At 40.4% G+C, this 15,350-nt stretch overlaps 1 pseudogene; it reads right to left on the bottom strand.

Annotated features, from left to right (window-relative positions):
- Positions 1-14,584: 14,584 nt before the first annotated feature.
- On the bottom strand, positions 14,585-14,977 carry LOC148017887 (V-type proton ATPase subunit F pseudogene; annotated as a pseudogene).
- Between the last annotated feature and the right edge of the window lie 373 nt (positions 14,978-15,350).

Here is a 15,350-nt window from a genome sequence, read left to right as displayed (position 1 = left end):
TCCAGGGAGGTGGTAATTCTAACTTGAATGCATTGTCATTAATTTTATGAATGATCCTAAATGGTCCATAGAATCTAGGGGCTAATTTAACAACTGGGTGTCTATCTACACTTTGTAGTCTACATTTTTCTATTCTCAACCAAACATAGTCATCAACTTTGAAATTCATTGCTTATCTTTTCTTATTGGCTTGCTTGGTATATGATTGCTGGGATTTGGCAATCATGGCTTTAACTTCATCAAAAATAGTATTATGCATACTAGCAATATCATCAGCACTCTGAATTATATTTGACAAAGATGCAACAGGTGTAGATAATCTATAACCATAAATCACTTCAAACGGTGCTTTCTTTGTAGATGTGTGTGGTGTATTGTTATATGCAAACTGTAATAAATGCAAATGTGTATCCCATGTCTCAACCAAACATAGTCATCAACTTTGAAATTCATTGCTTGTCTTTTCTTATTGGCTTGCTTGGTATATGATTGCTGGGCTTTGGCAATCATGGCTTTAACTTCATCAAAAAAAGTATTATGCATACTAGCAATATCATCAGCACTCTGAATTCTATTTGACAAAGATGCAATAGGTGTAGATAATCTATAACCATAAATCACTTCAAACGGTGCTTTCTTTGTAGATGTGTGTGGTGTATTATTATATAAAAACTGTGATAAATATAAATGTGTATCCCATGTCTGAGGTTTAGAAATAGTATAAGCACGTAAAAGATCTAGTATAGTGCTGTTAGTGGCTTCTATTTGTCCATTAGTTTCAGGATGAAATGCAGATGAGAAATCAATTTTTGTGCCTAGGTTAGTAAACAAAGTAATCCAAAAGTTGTTACAAAATCTAGAATCACGATAAATAATAATAACTTTTGGTAATCCATGGTTAGTGAAAACAATTTTCAAGAATAATTGTGCTGCCTGTGATGCTGTTAAATTTTTCTTACATGGAATGAAATATGCTTGTTTACTAAACCTATCTACTACTATCCAAATCATATCATGGTTAGATTTAGTATTAGGTAAACCAGTAATAAAATCCATAGAAATTTGTTCCCATGGTCTAAACGGAATAGATAAAGGCATAAGTAATCCATACTGTTTACCATGATGTCTCTTAACTCTTTGACAAATCAAACATTTAGAAACAAAGTTAGATACATCAGTGTCCATATGCGGCCAATAAAAATCTTCAGTTAATGTACGCAAAGTAGATATGATACCTCTATGACCTTGATATGGAGGACAATGAATCTCATTCAAAACAAAAGATTTGAATGGAATTGTAACACATAATCTCTTTTCATAAAATATAAATCCATCGTTATAAGATAGTGAATCAATAAAAAACAAGTTATTTTGAACTAATTTATTCCAATCAGCATGAAAAGTAATATCCTGATGATAAGTATCTTTCATAGCAATCAAAGAATCAAATGATATAACATAAATATTATGAATGGCAGGTCTTCTACTTAATGCATCAGCCACTACATTTTCTTTACCGGGTTGATATTGAATGATAGAATGAAAACTCTGAATAAAGGATGCCCATTTGATATGTCGGTCAAATATTTTGGGTTGGCTAAGTAAATGTCTAATACTTTGTTGATCAGTCTTATCATAAATTCTGAACCCATTAAGTAGTGTTTCCACTATCTTAATGCTTGTACAACAGCTAATAATTCTTTGTCATATGTGGAATATTTCAGTTCAGAGGGTTTCAGCTTACAACTAGAATAGGCTATAGGATGATTGTCTTGCATAAGTACGGCTCCTATTCTTGATCCACTAGCATCAGTCACTACTAAAAAGAATGGTCTATTAAAATATGGCAACTGTAGGACAGGGGCATGTGTTAATGCATGTTTCAATAAGTCAAAGGATTTCTATTGATTATCAGGCCAATGATAGACAATACCTTTCTTCAAAAGTTTGGTTAATGGTAAAGCAAGTAATGAAAAATTACGGACAAACTTCCTATAGAAACTAGCAAGACCTAGGAATGATCGTAATTCTTGCACATTTTTAGGTATAGGCTAGTTCAATATTGCATCTATTTTCTTAGGGTCAACTTTAATTCCATCAAATGATACTATATGACCTAAATACTCAATTTTTGTTTTAAAGAATTCACTCTTTTCCGGATTTGTATACAATTGATTATCTTTTAATAACTGGAAAACCAATGACAAATGCTCATAATGTTCTTTCTCATTTTGACTAAACACCAAAATATCATCAAAGAAGACAATTACACAATACTGATATTTTAAAAATATACGATTCATCATTCTACTAAATGTAGCAGGTGCATTAGTCAATCCAAAAGGCATCGCTAAAAATTCATAATGGCCAAACTGTGTCCTAAATGCAGTCTTGAATATGTCTGACTTATCTAGTCTCACCTGATGATAACCAGATTTAAGGTCTATTTTACTAAATATAGCAGATCCTTGCAGTTTGTCCATAAGGTCATTGACTCTAGGAATTGGATACCTATTCTTTACAGTGATCTTACTTAAAGCTCGATAGTCAATGCACATACAATAGGTATTATTCTTTTTCTTGACTAACAGAACAGGTGCACCAAATGGAGAACTACTAGGTCTAATCAATCCTCTATTTAGTAATTCCTCAACTTGACTCTGAATTTCTTTTTGCTCTATCTGGTTATGCCTATATGGTGCTTTGCAAGGTGGTTGGGTACCAGGAATCAAATCTATTTTATGGTCTTCTGGACGTGAAGGAGGTAAAGCAGGTGGTAGATCTTCGGCAAAATAGTCTTTAAAATGTACAAGAAATTCTTTATGCCTAGGATGCATATGATTTTCTTTAACTTACAGTTCATTCACCCAAATGAGATAAGATTTACTACTTTTGTGTAATGCACATTTAGCTTGAGTATGCGAAAGCAGTGAAAAAGCATTAGATGCATGCATATCATACAATGTAATATATTTTCCTTGAAATTGAATATTAATTGAATGTGTGGAATAGTCTATATATGGGATATGCTGATGACGCCAATGCATACCTAAAATAATATCACTGGACTGTAGTGGAACAACTAGAAAATTTCTTCTTTCAGTGTATTGACCAATTTGAATCTCTAAGTCATGCATTTCCTGTGTACCATTATACCTAGTGCCTAAGAATGCTGCTTTGATGCGATAATGCGTAGGTACAGTCTGTGACTTCAATTCTTTTACTAGCTTTGCAGAAATAAAATCATGAGTACTACCGTCATCATGCAAAATAATCTTTTCCTTTCCATGCACCAAACATTTCATAGTCAATAAAGAATGTGGAGTTGGCATACCTGGTAAAGTATCCGAAGGAGTAGTAATGTCGTCCTCATCTTCCGTGAAATCAGGCATATCTTCATGTTCGTCTTCTTTCATTGCTCCAAGGTAGTTGATATGGACAGGTGGCTTCTTCGAATGGCAATTTGCTGCTAGATGTCCAGGCTGGTGGCATTTATAACACACTATTGACTTTGCTTTGGTTACATTGTTTGCAATGGCAGGAAGTCTAAGGATATTGGGATTTGGCTGTGGAATAGGCTTGGGGTTTTGATTGATATTGGATGGTAAAGCAGGTGGTTTTGCCCAATTTTTACGGAAAGATGATGAAGTGAAACGACCTTGATTAAATCTTCTAAAATTTGAGTTGAATTGTTTAGATCCATAGTTACCATTGGCTTGGAATTGCTGTGGACGTCTGTCTCTACCTCGCAGCTTGTCTTCAGTGTCGTGAGCTAGTGAAATTGCGTCTTCAAGAGTTGCAGGCTTCAACATGTTAACTTCAACGTAGAAATGCCCAAGGAGTCCAGACATATACTTGCGCTTGTATGTCGCTTCAGGTACGTCTTCAAGCATGCGTAACTGGAGTAATGCATTCCAAAAACGCTTTGTGTAGTACTGAGGAATAGGCTCACGATCGCGTTGCTGAAGAAGGTCCCATTGCTTTATGGCTTTTTCATGAAATTGTGGAGGAAGGAAATTCTGCATAAACTTCTTCTTGAAATCCTCCCAGGTAGTGGGACAATCTATACTCTTGTGAACCACAGTCCACCAAAGAGATACTCTATCCACTAAATGATTAGTGGCACACTTGATTTTATCTTTTTCTGTATAGGTTTCCTCATGAAAGTAGTCATCAAACTGACTAATGAATGCAAGAACAGTTTTTCAATCTCAAGTGCCATTGAAAGTACGGAATTTGAAATTTCTTTTACTTATCTTTGATTCCTTGCGGATAGTTTGAGCTTCGAGAGTCGTGTCAATGGTACGTTGAATAAGATCTTCAGATTGAGGTTCCTCTTTGTCGGTAGTCGATCTTTGTAAATTAGTCAATTGAACTTGCAATGCTTGCCTAGCTCGTCGTTCTTCATCCAATTGCATCATAATTAAGTCCAGCTTTTGCTCCATTGTAGGTTCATGTAGGTCGCCTTCAGCCATTAAATCATCCATATGTGGTTCCGTCATCCTGTAAAACTCAAAAGACCTTACACTCTCAAAATCAAGTTAGCGGGATGAGCGTAGCTCAAGTTTGGGAATACAAGGGTTATATATTTTTGGGTGTGGCTTTCACAATCTTTGAAAAATCTGCGTTTTTTCCTTCTTCGTATGCTGAAAATGCTTCAGCAGACCTGCGTATGCGTAGAGTACCTTCCAATGAACAACTTTGCAGTTCGGAGTTTCTGCGCAGGAACAACCCTTCTATGAGTTTTGAACAGAAGTCAGTTTTGACTTCAGGTGACTTGTCTGACTTGAAGAGTACCAGACTTATGTGACTTGTAGAGTTTGTAGACTTGCAGAACTTAGTTGCTTTATGTAACTTGCAAAACTTTGACTTAGAATACTTGTAAAACTTGGACTTTGCAGACTTGCAAGATTGAGAGGACTAATGTGATTGGAGCTTAGGTGACTTAGCTTAGTAGTGTAGCTTAGTAAAAGGGCAGCAAGTCGTCGATTTGAGGGGGGGGCCGTTTTTCAACGCGACGGAATTTTCAGAATATTCTCAGAGATCTCGCGATGCAATTTCGAAGCTTCAAGCTTCTTTTTAAGCTTTCTAAGCTTTAGTACTAAGCTTAATAAGAATAAAAGATTTTAGGCTTTTAAGCTATGGAAGCTTATCTCTGTGTATGAAGATGACTTGATGAAGAAGAGATAGGAGTGGTCCTCCGCCTCTACCAGCTGGTCCTTCGCAGTCTGATGATGGAAACAGGGGTTCTTGATCGCCAGGAATCCGCCTGTATCGACCGTTCGCGATGAGATTGACCGTAGAGCCCAATCATTCCAGGAGCTCTGCCTTCGCTCAAGATGGGTAGCGATTGGAAGCTCTTGATCTCAACTTCGCTCTGATACCACTGGTGCGCAAATCGGATGCTGTACGCTCACGTAGTGAATGCTGGAAGGTCCCCAAGAACAATAGAACTCTACTTTTTGCACAAATTACAAGGTAAAAAGCATGAACAACATGAACAAGAGACCAATTGGGTGCAATCTCCCCCATGGCTTGTGTGAGCGCTTCACAAAGCATGTATTTTATGTATTATTCATCTTCAAGCTCAAATAATAGCCCAAATTACAAAATAGCAAGCTTTTAGCTTTTGATTTTGCTTTAGCATAAAATAGGAATAAAGCTAATGGGTGGTGCCCAAAGAGTCTGACATGCCCAATACAATGTCCAAGTAGAAATAACATAATTGTGCGCCCATGTGAATACAAAATAATAATAAATATCCAACGCCTCAATAAATAGGCGTGACAAAATATAGGCGCGCCATGCCTAAGGTATGCGCCCATCAAAATATAAGTAATAAATCGAATACTCGCTATCCTTCCAATGCTTTCCTCCGCCACTGCTGCTATCTCTACACATCAATTGAAGCATTCACAATCGTTAGTAAAATAATACAATTAAACCGACAACAGTGAATACCTAGCAGTCTTCAGCTACATAAATAAATCAACTGGTTAGAAATCAATCCTAACCTTAATTTATTACGAGTGCGCACTCTAAAATCATAAACGTTTATTAATTTCATATGCATTTTGCGGAATCACCCGCTATGGAATCACCCGCTATGGAATCACCCATGTACACACTAAATTAATGAAACGCCCGAAAAGGATAGGCGTCCCCATCAACTTCTCGCACAAAGAATCCACTTTGTGTAGGAGCCCCGGTCATCAAAGTTTACGGAATCCACCGTAAAATCTCACAGGATCCACCGTGGCACGGAATCCACCGTGAAATATGCCTCCTGGCATCAAGGGCAAGGAACAACTAAGGGGTTTAACCACGAGGAGGGGGGTAGTAAGACCTTTTCAAAGCCTAGTACTTTTGGGGGGAAAAGGGTCTTGTAAAGCCCCACAAAAATATATCTATAGGTGGTTAAAGCACAGGGGGGGGGAAATGATTCGGAAACCAAGCGTAAGGGCTAAAGGAAAATTAAGAATATTAGGAGGGGGATTCCAAAATACCATGGAAAAGAGCTTATAGGGTTTAAAAACCCGGGGGAGGGGGGGGATGAAAGGAGGCTTAAGGGTTTTTAAAAACCCGGGGGGGGTGGGGGGGATGAAAGGGAATACAAGGGGGTGAAAGGGGGCTTAACTAGCCCCCTTAAGAAGCTTCTCTTCAAAAGCTTCTATGCTCATATGTGGCAGGAGGGCGTTTCAACGCCGTGTTGGCAACGGGCAAGTGGCGCTTCTATGTGGCAAATGAGGTCGACGGCTGCTGCAGGCGGCAACACTATTGTGTCAGCTGGCAGCTCTCTCCCTTTTCACATGGCATGTTCTGACTTATCACAGCCTTTCCCTTCCTCCTCACCCCACGGCAGCGACCGCCTGAAGTAGAAATTGCTTCACTCTCACACACGGCCTGACGGTTCTCTCTTATGGTCTTCTCCCCCCGTCCTCTAGCCGAGCAGCCCCCCTCAGTTATATAGGGGAGGGGATAAGATCCCCCCCCCCATACCCCTCATACGTGTCAATGTCATGCATCTCGCACCCCTGAGAGCACCCACCGAGGTGCTTCAGCGACCTTTCTATTCCCCTCCCCTTCCAACACAACAGTCGGTTGGGGAGGGGAATAATAAAAAATTTTGCATTACCGTAGGCATTTATCAAAGTTATCCATTGAAAGGGTTAGTTCACGCGAAGGGAAATGCAGAACTTTACATTCTCTCCCCCGTAGAGGAATCGAGATGTCCTCATCTCGAGATAAACTGGGGATATTGATGGTTGAGAGTGCCTTCATTTATCCAAGTGGCATCCTCTTCGGGATAATCTTTCCATTGGACGAGGCATTCTCTCAGGATTCTGGATCTTAATTGTCTCTCTCTAACATCTAAGATCCTATCAGGCCTTAGTTCAAGGACTCCTTGACTAGGCATTACAATTTGTTGATTGTCAAGTACATGGTTAGGAGAAGGTACATACTTTTTCAATAGGCTAATGTGGAATACATTATGAACTTTTAGGTTCTCAGGGAGTTGCAGCTTATAAGCATTAGGTCCTAGGGATTTGAGGATCTTGTATGGCCCACAATACCTTGGACTTAACTTCTTGAAATCTCCTAAGGATAGAGAACTCTTTTTAGGGTGTACGCGAATGAAGACCATGTCTCCTTCTTCGAAGACCCTTTCTTGATGCTTCAAATCCGCGTATGCCTTCTGTCTATCCTTGGCCGCTTGTATGTCCTATCTTATTGACTTTATTTGGTCATCCATATCTTCCAACATCTGCCTTGAAGCTTCAACCCTTAAGGTTGGATCAGAAAAGTTTAGCGGACTTCGACAGTCATGACCATACAATGCTTGGAAAGGGGTCATCTGAATGCTTTGCTGGTAAGAAGCATTGTATGCAAATTCTACCAAAGGCAAGTATTGAATCCACCTCTTCGGCTCTCGACAGCGGTATGCCCTAAGCATACCCTTGATGACTTGATTAACTTGCTCTGTTTGGCCATCCGTTTGGGGATGGTAGGCGGTGCTAAAATAGAGTTGAGTCCCAATAGCTTCAAAGATAACTCTCCAGAAGTGTGATGTGAAGAGAGAATCACGGTCACTAATGATTCTTCTGGGTAAACCATGTAGCTTGAATATCTTCTTGATAAACAATCTTGCAATGTCTGAGGCTTTATAGTTTGTCTTTACTGGAATAAGGTTTGCAACCTTAGTAAGCATGTCAACCACAACCATGATGGAGTTGTATCCTCCCTGGACTTGGGGTAGGCCTACAACAAAATCCATACTGATGAATTCCCGTTTCATTTGGGAAATGTCAAGCGGTTGCAGTTTCCCTGGCATCATGACATGTTCGTCTGTGATACATTGATAAGACAAACACTCTATGACATATTTCAAAACGTCACCTTTGAGTCTCTCCCAATGGTAGCTCTTCCTAACTGCATTGAGTGTCTTGGCATAGCCAGGATGTCCTGCGAAAGGGGAATCATGAGCTTCCCATAATATCTTCTGCTTAAGTGACTGGCTTGCTGGTATACACAGCCTTGTTCTATAATAAACAAGTCCACTATTGGTAGAAAATTCATGATACTTAGCCTATAATTTTTTATTCTCATCCTTGATAGAGATCTCCCTTAGCATTGTTTGGTACGCTGGATGATGGCATGCATCCTCTCTAGCTAACTCAAGTATAGGGTTGTTTGGCATAGATACTTTTGTAGCTAAAGATTTGGCTGTTGATAGATTCTGCAAGATTAGGGAATTTAGGAATGCCTTGCGACTAAGTGCATCGGAAACCACATTCTCTTTCCCTGGTCGGACCTGATTTCAAAGTCATATTCCTCCAATACTTCAATCCACCGAGGTTTCCTCATGTTGAGCTCGTTCTGGGTAAAGATCCATTTGAGACTCCTATGGTCAGTTACTAGAGTAAACTTGTTGCCCAACAGGTACTGTCTCCAAAGCTTTAGAGCATGGATGACATCTAGTAATTCCAGATCATGCGTAGCATAATTCTTTTCATGACTCTTTAATTTCCTTGAAGAGTATGCTACTGGATGACCTTCCTACATAAGTACACACCCCAAGGCAAGAATGCTAGCATCAGTTACTACCTCAAACTCCTTATTGAGGTTTGGAAGTTTTAGAATAGGTGCTGCTACCAAATTTTGCTTCAATCTGTCGAAGCTATTTTGTTCGGGAGTTGACCATGCAATGGAAGTTTGCTTCTTCAGTAAGTCCGTTAAAGGTGCTGCAATCAAAGCATAGTTTTTTATGAAAACCCTATACCTTCCTATCAATCCAAGAAAGCTACGTATCTCTTTGACAGATACTAGTATTGGCCACTCAAGCACATCTCTGACCTTGGCTGGGTCCACTGATATTCCTTCTGATGATACTATGAATCCCATATATTCAATCTGACGCTTGAAGAATGCACACTTCTTCATTTTAGCATAGAGCTTATGTGACCTCATTGTCTCAAGGACAAGTTGGGGTTCATGATCTTCTTCCTGTTTAGAATAGACTAAAGTGTCATCGAAGAAGACAACGAAATCATCAAGATATGGCGTAAAGATATCCTGCTTTAACCTATTGAAGGTGGCAGGTGTATTCGGAAGCCCGAATGACATAACTAGGAGCTCAAAGTGCCCATATCTTGTATTGAAGGCTGTCTTTGGGATATCTTCTTCCTTGATACTTATCTGATAGTATCCTGACCTGATATCAATCTTGCAGAAGATCTTTGCACCCTGAAGATGATCAAGAAGCTCATATATTCTAGGAATAGGATACTTGTTCTTGACTGTTGATTGATTCAATCCATGGTAATCAATACATAGTCGAAGTGTCCCATCTTTCTTTTTCTGGAATAGTACTGGAGCTCCCCAGGGTGAACTGCTAGGACGGATATAGCCCTGATCTAGCAGTTTCTTGAGTTGTTCCTTCAGCTCAATTGCTTCTGGTATGGACATTCTATAAGGTCTCTTTGCAATTGGCACAGCTCCTGGTACTAACCTAATCTGATGATCCACTTCTCTTTGAGGTGGAAGTTCAGTCAACTCTTCAGGGAGTACGTCCGCATATTCCTTTAGCCAAGAAGGCCCTTCATGAGACACTTGCTTTTGATCTAATTTGTTGAGTTTGATCAAGTAAACAAGTAATCCTTTTCTAACTCCTTTTATGATCCGAGATACTTTGGCCAATTGGATTCTTGGCACTCCTGCCTCACCTTGAGTTGTGACTAATTCCCTTTCAGAGTTTCAAAAGGAAACTTGACCCTTTCCATAGTGAATGTGGGCATCGTTGGGCTTAAGCCAATCCATTCCAAGTAGACACTCATGGATACCTAAATTCATGACTCTGAATTTGACCGAAGTCTTCTTTTCTCCCAAAAAGAATTCTACCTTAGCAGTTTTCCTGGTACAAGTAAACTCATGACCATTTTCCAATTCCACAAGCAGGGTAGGTGCTTCTACTGTGGCTATTCCTAATCTTTTTGCACATGCTGGTGAGATAAAGGAATGTGTATTGCCACAATCAATCAAGATCTTGAAACTTTTACCTTGATAGTCTGACGGTGTCTGAATCACTGAGAACTGGTGATTCGGCCCTTTCTTATGTAGAACGGCATGGACTGTCGCTTTTTCAAACTTTACTTCCATGTTCGGATCTTCTTCTTCTTCTTCGCACATTTGCCTATTGGCAATGCAGGTGGTTCTTCCTCTTCCTCGGGTAGCGGCTCCTTGACCACGGCCTGTTCCTTGGAAAGGCGCTCGGCAATGTCCTCCACCAAGCTTGGGACATTGCCTCTTGAAGTGACCGAGTTCGTTGCAGTGGAAAAAACGGAGGTTTCGGCCATTACTTTGAGTAGGAACAAAGTTGTTGACATTATTTGTCCTTGCTTTCTTTCTTTGTCTCTAATTATGACCTTGAACTCTCTTTATTTGAGGTCTGAATGCTCCTCTGTTCGGGTCATTATAATACCAAGTTTTGTTACCCCTTGGTCTAGCTTGTACCTCCTGAATTATAGGCGCCACCCAAATGAGTGCATCCTGAAGATCTGATGGACGCATAGATTCGAGACGGGTATTTACTGGTGGATTTAAACCCGCACAAAATTTAGACACCTGCTGTGTCATGTCCATCTGTGGCGCATACTTTAAAAGTGAGACGAATTTAGAGTAGTATGCGTCAAGAGTGAGTCCCAACTGTTTTAGCTCGTAGAACTTACTCATTTTCTGCATGTGATATGCAGATGGCAAGTATCTTCCCTGCATGGCTTTCTTCAGCTTCTCCTAGGTAACGGATCCCTCTGCGATCCCTTGATCCCTGCACCATTGCTTCCACCAAAGTTTGGCTTCGCCGGTGAGCGTTAACTTGGCGAGCATAGCCTGATTGGCGGGTATAGTACCGGCTTCTTCGAAGTAATCGTCCATGGATTCAATCCAAATTTTAGCATCAACTTGGACAAATCTGCCTCTCTCATCAAACTCGGGCAACTTAATCTGCTTGAGAAGGAACTTCTTCTCCTAGATTACAGCAGTACTTGATGTAGGAGGTGAACTAGGAACCTGTACCTGGGGTTGTGCCTGGATAAAGGTTTCTTAACATTATTATATGATAATCGTTATTGATTTATATTACATATTTAATTCAGCTATCTCGTAAACAATGTAGCTACTTAACTTTTTATCAACTCTTATGCACAACCAGACATTGATAAAAAGAAGTCTTTATTTGTATTTATATGGGCATAGCCCCTTTGGAATACAACATTTCTTGCAATGATAAGCCAACTGTTACATTTAGTTTGGGGAGAAAAACGTTGTATAAAATTTATCTAGAGGAACTCTATAGTAGTATGGTTTCGGGTCATAGATTTTTAGGAATCGGTAAGTCATTGGAAGTTCAGGATATCCTTTCCGTTGGAATCCATACTTCTCATGGCGGCCCAACACTTTAATCTTGTTGGCAGGGATTACACGGGTTACTTCCTTATATACATATGAGTTCATCTCAACCCTCCGTCCTCGAATATGTAAAGTTGAGTTTACATGAGCTTCTACAAAAATGAACAGCTTCACGATTTTCAGATCTTCCAACCACTTGATCCTCTTTAGGTTGGTTTGTAGATAAGCAAACCGGTGGGTGGCTATATAGTAGATTCCTGAGGCACCCGTCCATCTTCATTCCATGTACAAAGGTGATAGATTATAGATCTTCTCTAGGATGTTCATCATCTCAACCCTTTGTCGATAATGCTGAGAATGCATTGTAGTCATAAACATGACTCGAAATACCAAGAACTTGTTCAACGCTTCGTAATTCTACAAGACAGCATTGAAGGTAAGGAAATGTTTGGACAGCAACATTTTCTTTACTTCATCTTATTATGATTTCATAAGAACAATCCCGTTGTTGGTCGGCTCTGATACCAACTGTAACGTGTCCACTAGTATCACCTAGGACACGTCTTAGCAGTCCATCGGAAAGGATGTCTAGAAAGCTCCGCCCGACACTCCCATGGAATGTTACGGGATTTGTGATCTAGGGCTTTCCGCGTCTGCCACGTAGTAGAAGTATTCCGACCGTTCCCACTTAGGATCGACCTGAATTAGGGTTTTTCTGATTGGTCATTTCCTAATAGCAACTAGCGTAGGACCCAAGCGAACTACTTTACGTAGAAACGCCAAGTCCGAAGTGGATTCACGCTGCACTTGGTTCAAGGATAATGGGAAACAAGAGGGATGCAAAGCTGAACCTCTCTGCCATAAGGCACAGTCCCATTCCGTTGTCAAAGAGATCGTGCGAGAGCTGCAGAACACGGGGTTCAAGGTACAGCAATGGAAGAGTCTAACAAGAAGAACTCAAATTTTTGATGCCAAAGATCACTATATTGCTTGTCATAAACGTAGAGTTACAACAAAGAAATGGAGCAATCCCATGTTCTTTATATGCTGTCATGAACAGTTTTGGTATTTCAACAAGTGATCCTCCTCTTGGTATCCAAAGATCCTTATATTTTATTTCAATTTCCACTCTTCCTTAGGTTTTAATATAGTTTAGGGTGATCTGTAAGCAAGCTGGATAGAATGATTTCACACTTGCATTCCTCATTTGATGGTACAATGCAATAGCTTCGTCATGAAGTCCTACTCTCCCATATGCTGAAATAATAGCAGTCCATGCAAACAGATTTGGCTCACCAAGTTTAAGAAAGACCTGATTTGCTTCATTTAAGTTGTCACATAAACTGTACATGCGGATCAGGCGGCTCCCCAAAACAGCATCAGCATCTAGTCCACTTTGAATAATTGAAAAGTGTGTTTCTTTACCTTGAGCCAAGTCTTTTTCAACAATGCATCTCTCTAGCATAGGAAGGAGATAGGCTCCTGGAGCTGACAATTTTTTAACTGATGATTCACGATTACTTGATTGACTCAGAGCACCTTATAAGCTAGTGGCATTGCCCGCAGACTGAGCTGGTAATTGTTGCATGATGATACATGGTTCCCCAGTGGACAATGTTTATGGATCAGAAACACTGGCTCTACTTCACTAAAAATAGAATTCCATGAAGTAGCACTATCACAAAGGAGCTGCATGCCTTCTGAAAATCTTAGAGCTTCCTGATTGTGTTGATGCTTGAAACCAGAGGGATCAAATTAATTGACTTGTTTCAGCAAAGTGGACGAGCCTCCAAGCACTTCCACCATATTTTACACCGTAATACTTGCATCTCCATTCAGGTTCCAAGCTTCTGCTTGCACCAGTCCTACTGGTTTTGAGTCCCATCCAGTACTTGGACCATGAATTTGTCAATCCCTTCCTGGTCAGTAGGATCCTTTCCAATTAAGGCTGGTCCAATGATTGTGTTTACATTGCTGACAGCTTTTGAAACTCCTTTGCCAAGATATTCTTTTCCTTCATCTCTCAGTTCAAGTGCTTCATATACACCCGTTAAGGCACCACTTGGAACGGCAGCTCGATGATACGATCCGTCTGAGAGATGGACATCCGCCTCAAGAGTGGGGTTCCCACGACTGTCATAGATCTGTCGGGCCTACACGCAGGAGATGGTCGCTGCTAATCCACAACGCACACAGGATTTCAATCCGAATTTTGCACCCTGTGCACACCCTCCAGACTGATTAGCACAAGGGATATTGATGCAAGAGATTTCAATTATTGTACTCTAATCAAGATTGAATTTGCAGGTCTCGGCTGGCAATCCTTGCACGGAGCTTCGATAGCTGATGGCTAACACTTCTGGAATTTCTCTCTCGTAGCAACGTCGACACAGAAACGTCTTGCTCCTCTGTAGTCGTCATGTTTCTTTATTTGCCTTCGGCTGGTTCTTCCACTTCGTTTTGTTTTCTTTTTTACCTTCATTGTCTCCTCTCTTCATACTCTGCCTCGTCTTGCTGTAGAGCTTCCTCCTTTTCTTCCTCCTCCACGATTTCAGCTCTCTCCTTCTCCAATCCAGGCGCAGCCCGCCATTTTTGCCTTTTTCAAAAATATCCCCCTCCCAGAATAGGCTAGCTTTTTCTTTAGAACTTCTTGCCTACAAAAGATCAAGTCAATAATTGATCACCACCTACTGGTAGGACCTGCTGGATCACTAGAGAACATGTGCTTCACACGTGCCAAAATTGAGTCCTGAGCAGGGTCATATGGATGCTCCTTGGAAGGTATCTCCAGAATGGCAGGCACTGGCCTGTTGTAACTGTTGACCAGGAACCGTATCATATTTGCAATATGTTGATTTATGAGAACAATTGCAATATCTTCCCTGGCTGTGAACTCCTTAAAGGTGTCTTCGATTGTTTTCACCGTAGTCTTGTTATCCACAATCAGATAGTTGGTCTTCCTCCTAATGTCAACGTGGCCAACTCCTGCTAGAATGAAGCCGGTCATGGTGTCCTCGTCTCCAATGACCGCTATGAGGGAAGAATTTGTCGAAGCCATGACTCCACTTCTTTATAGCACTTCAATTGCAAATACATATTCATTACACCGTCAAAACATGGTTGGAGTGGTTTGAGATCAGTCTTCTCAACTTCAGATAGTAACTCTAGAACAAAATCAGTGTGCAATGCATTAAGGGAATATATACATTGGCTGCGGATTATTAAAATGCATCACACAAACAATGAATCACACGCAGAAATTAACACATATGCACAACAAAAATGGAGGTGTTCACGGCTCAGATGCGCAGCAACACGACATCCACCCCCTCTAAACCTGCGCATCCTCCGGATGTGCCAACTATCCAGGATCATTCAAATCCACAAACAGGTCAAGTCCATCTTCTGATTCTAGTAGACCTGTTTCTCCTTCATCTTCATCATCT

Source organism: Lygodium microphyllum, chromosome 21, assembly GCF_053477565.2.
Source record: "Lygodium microphyllum isolate KBCC chromosome 21, Lygodium_microphyllum_v1.1.10, whole genome shotgun sequence".
In the NCBI taxonomy this organism is placed as follows: Eukaryota; Viridiplantae; Streptophyta; class Polypodiopsida; order Schizaeales; family Lygodiaceae; genus Lygodium; species Lygodium microphyllum.
The sequence above is the reverse complement of the archived record's forward strand: the minus strand, read 5'-3'. Positions and strand labels throughout refer to the sequence as shown.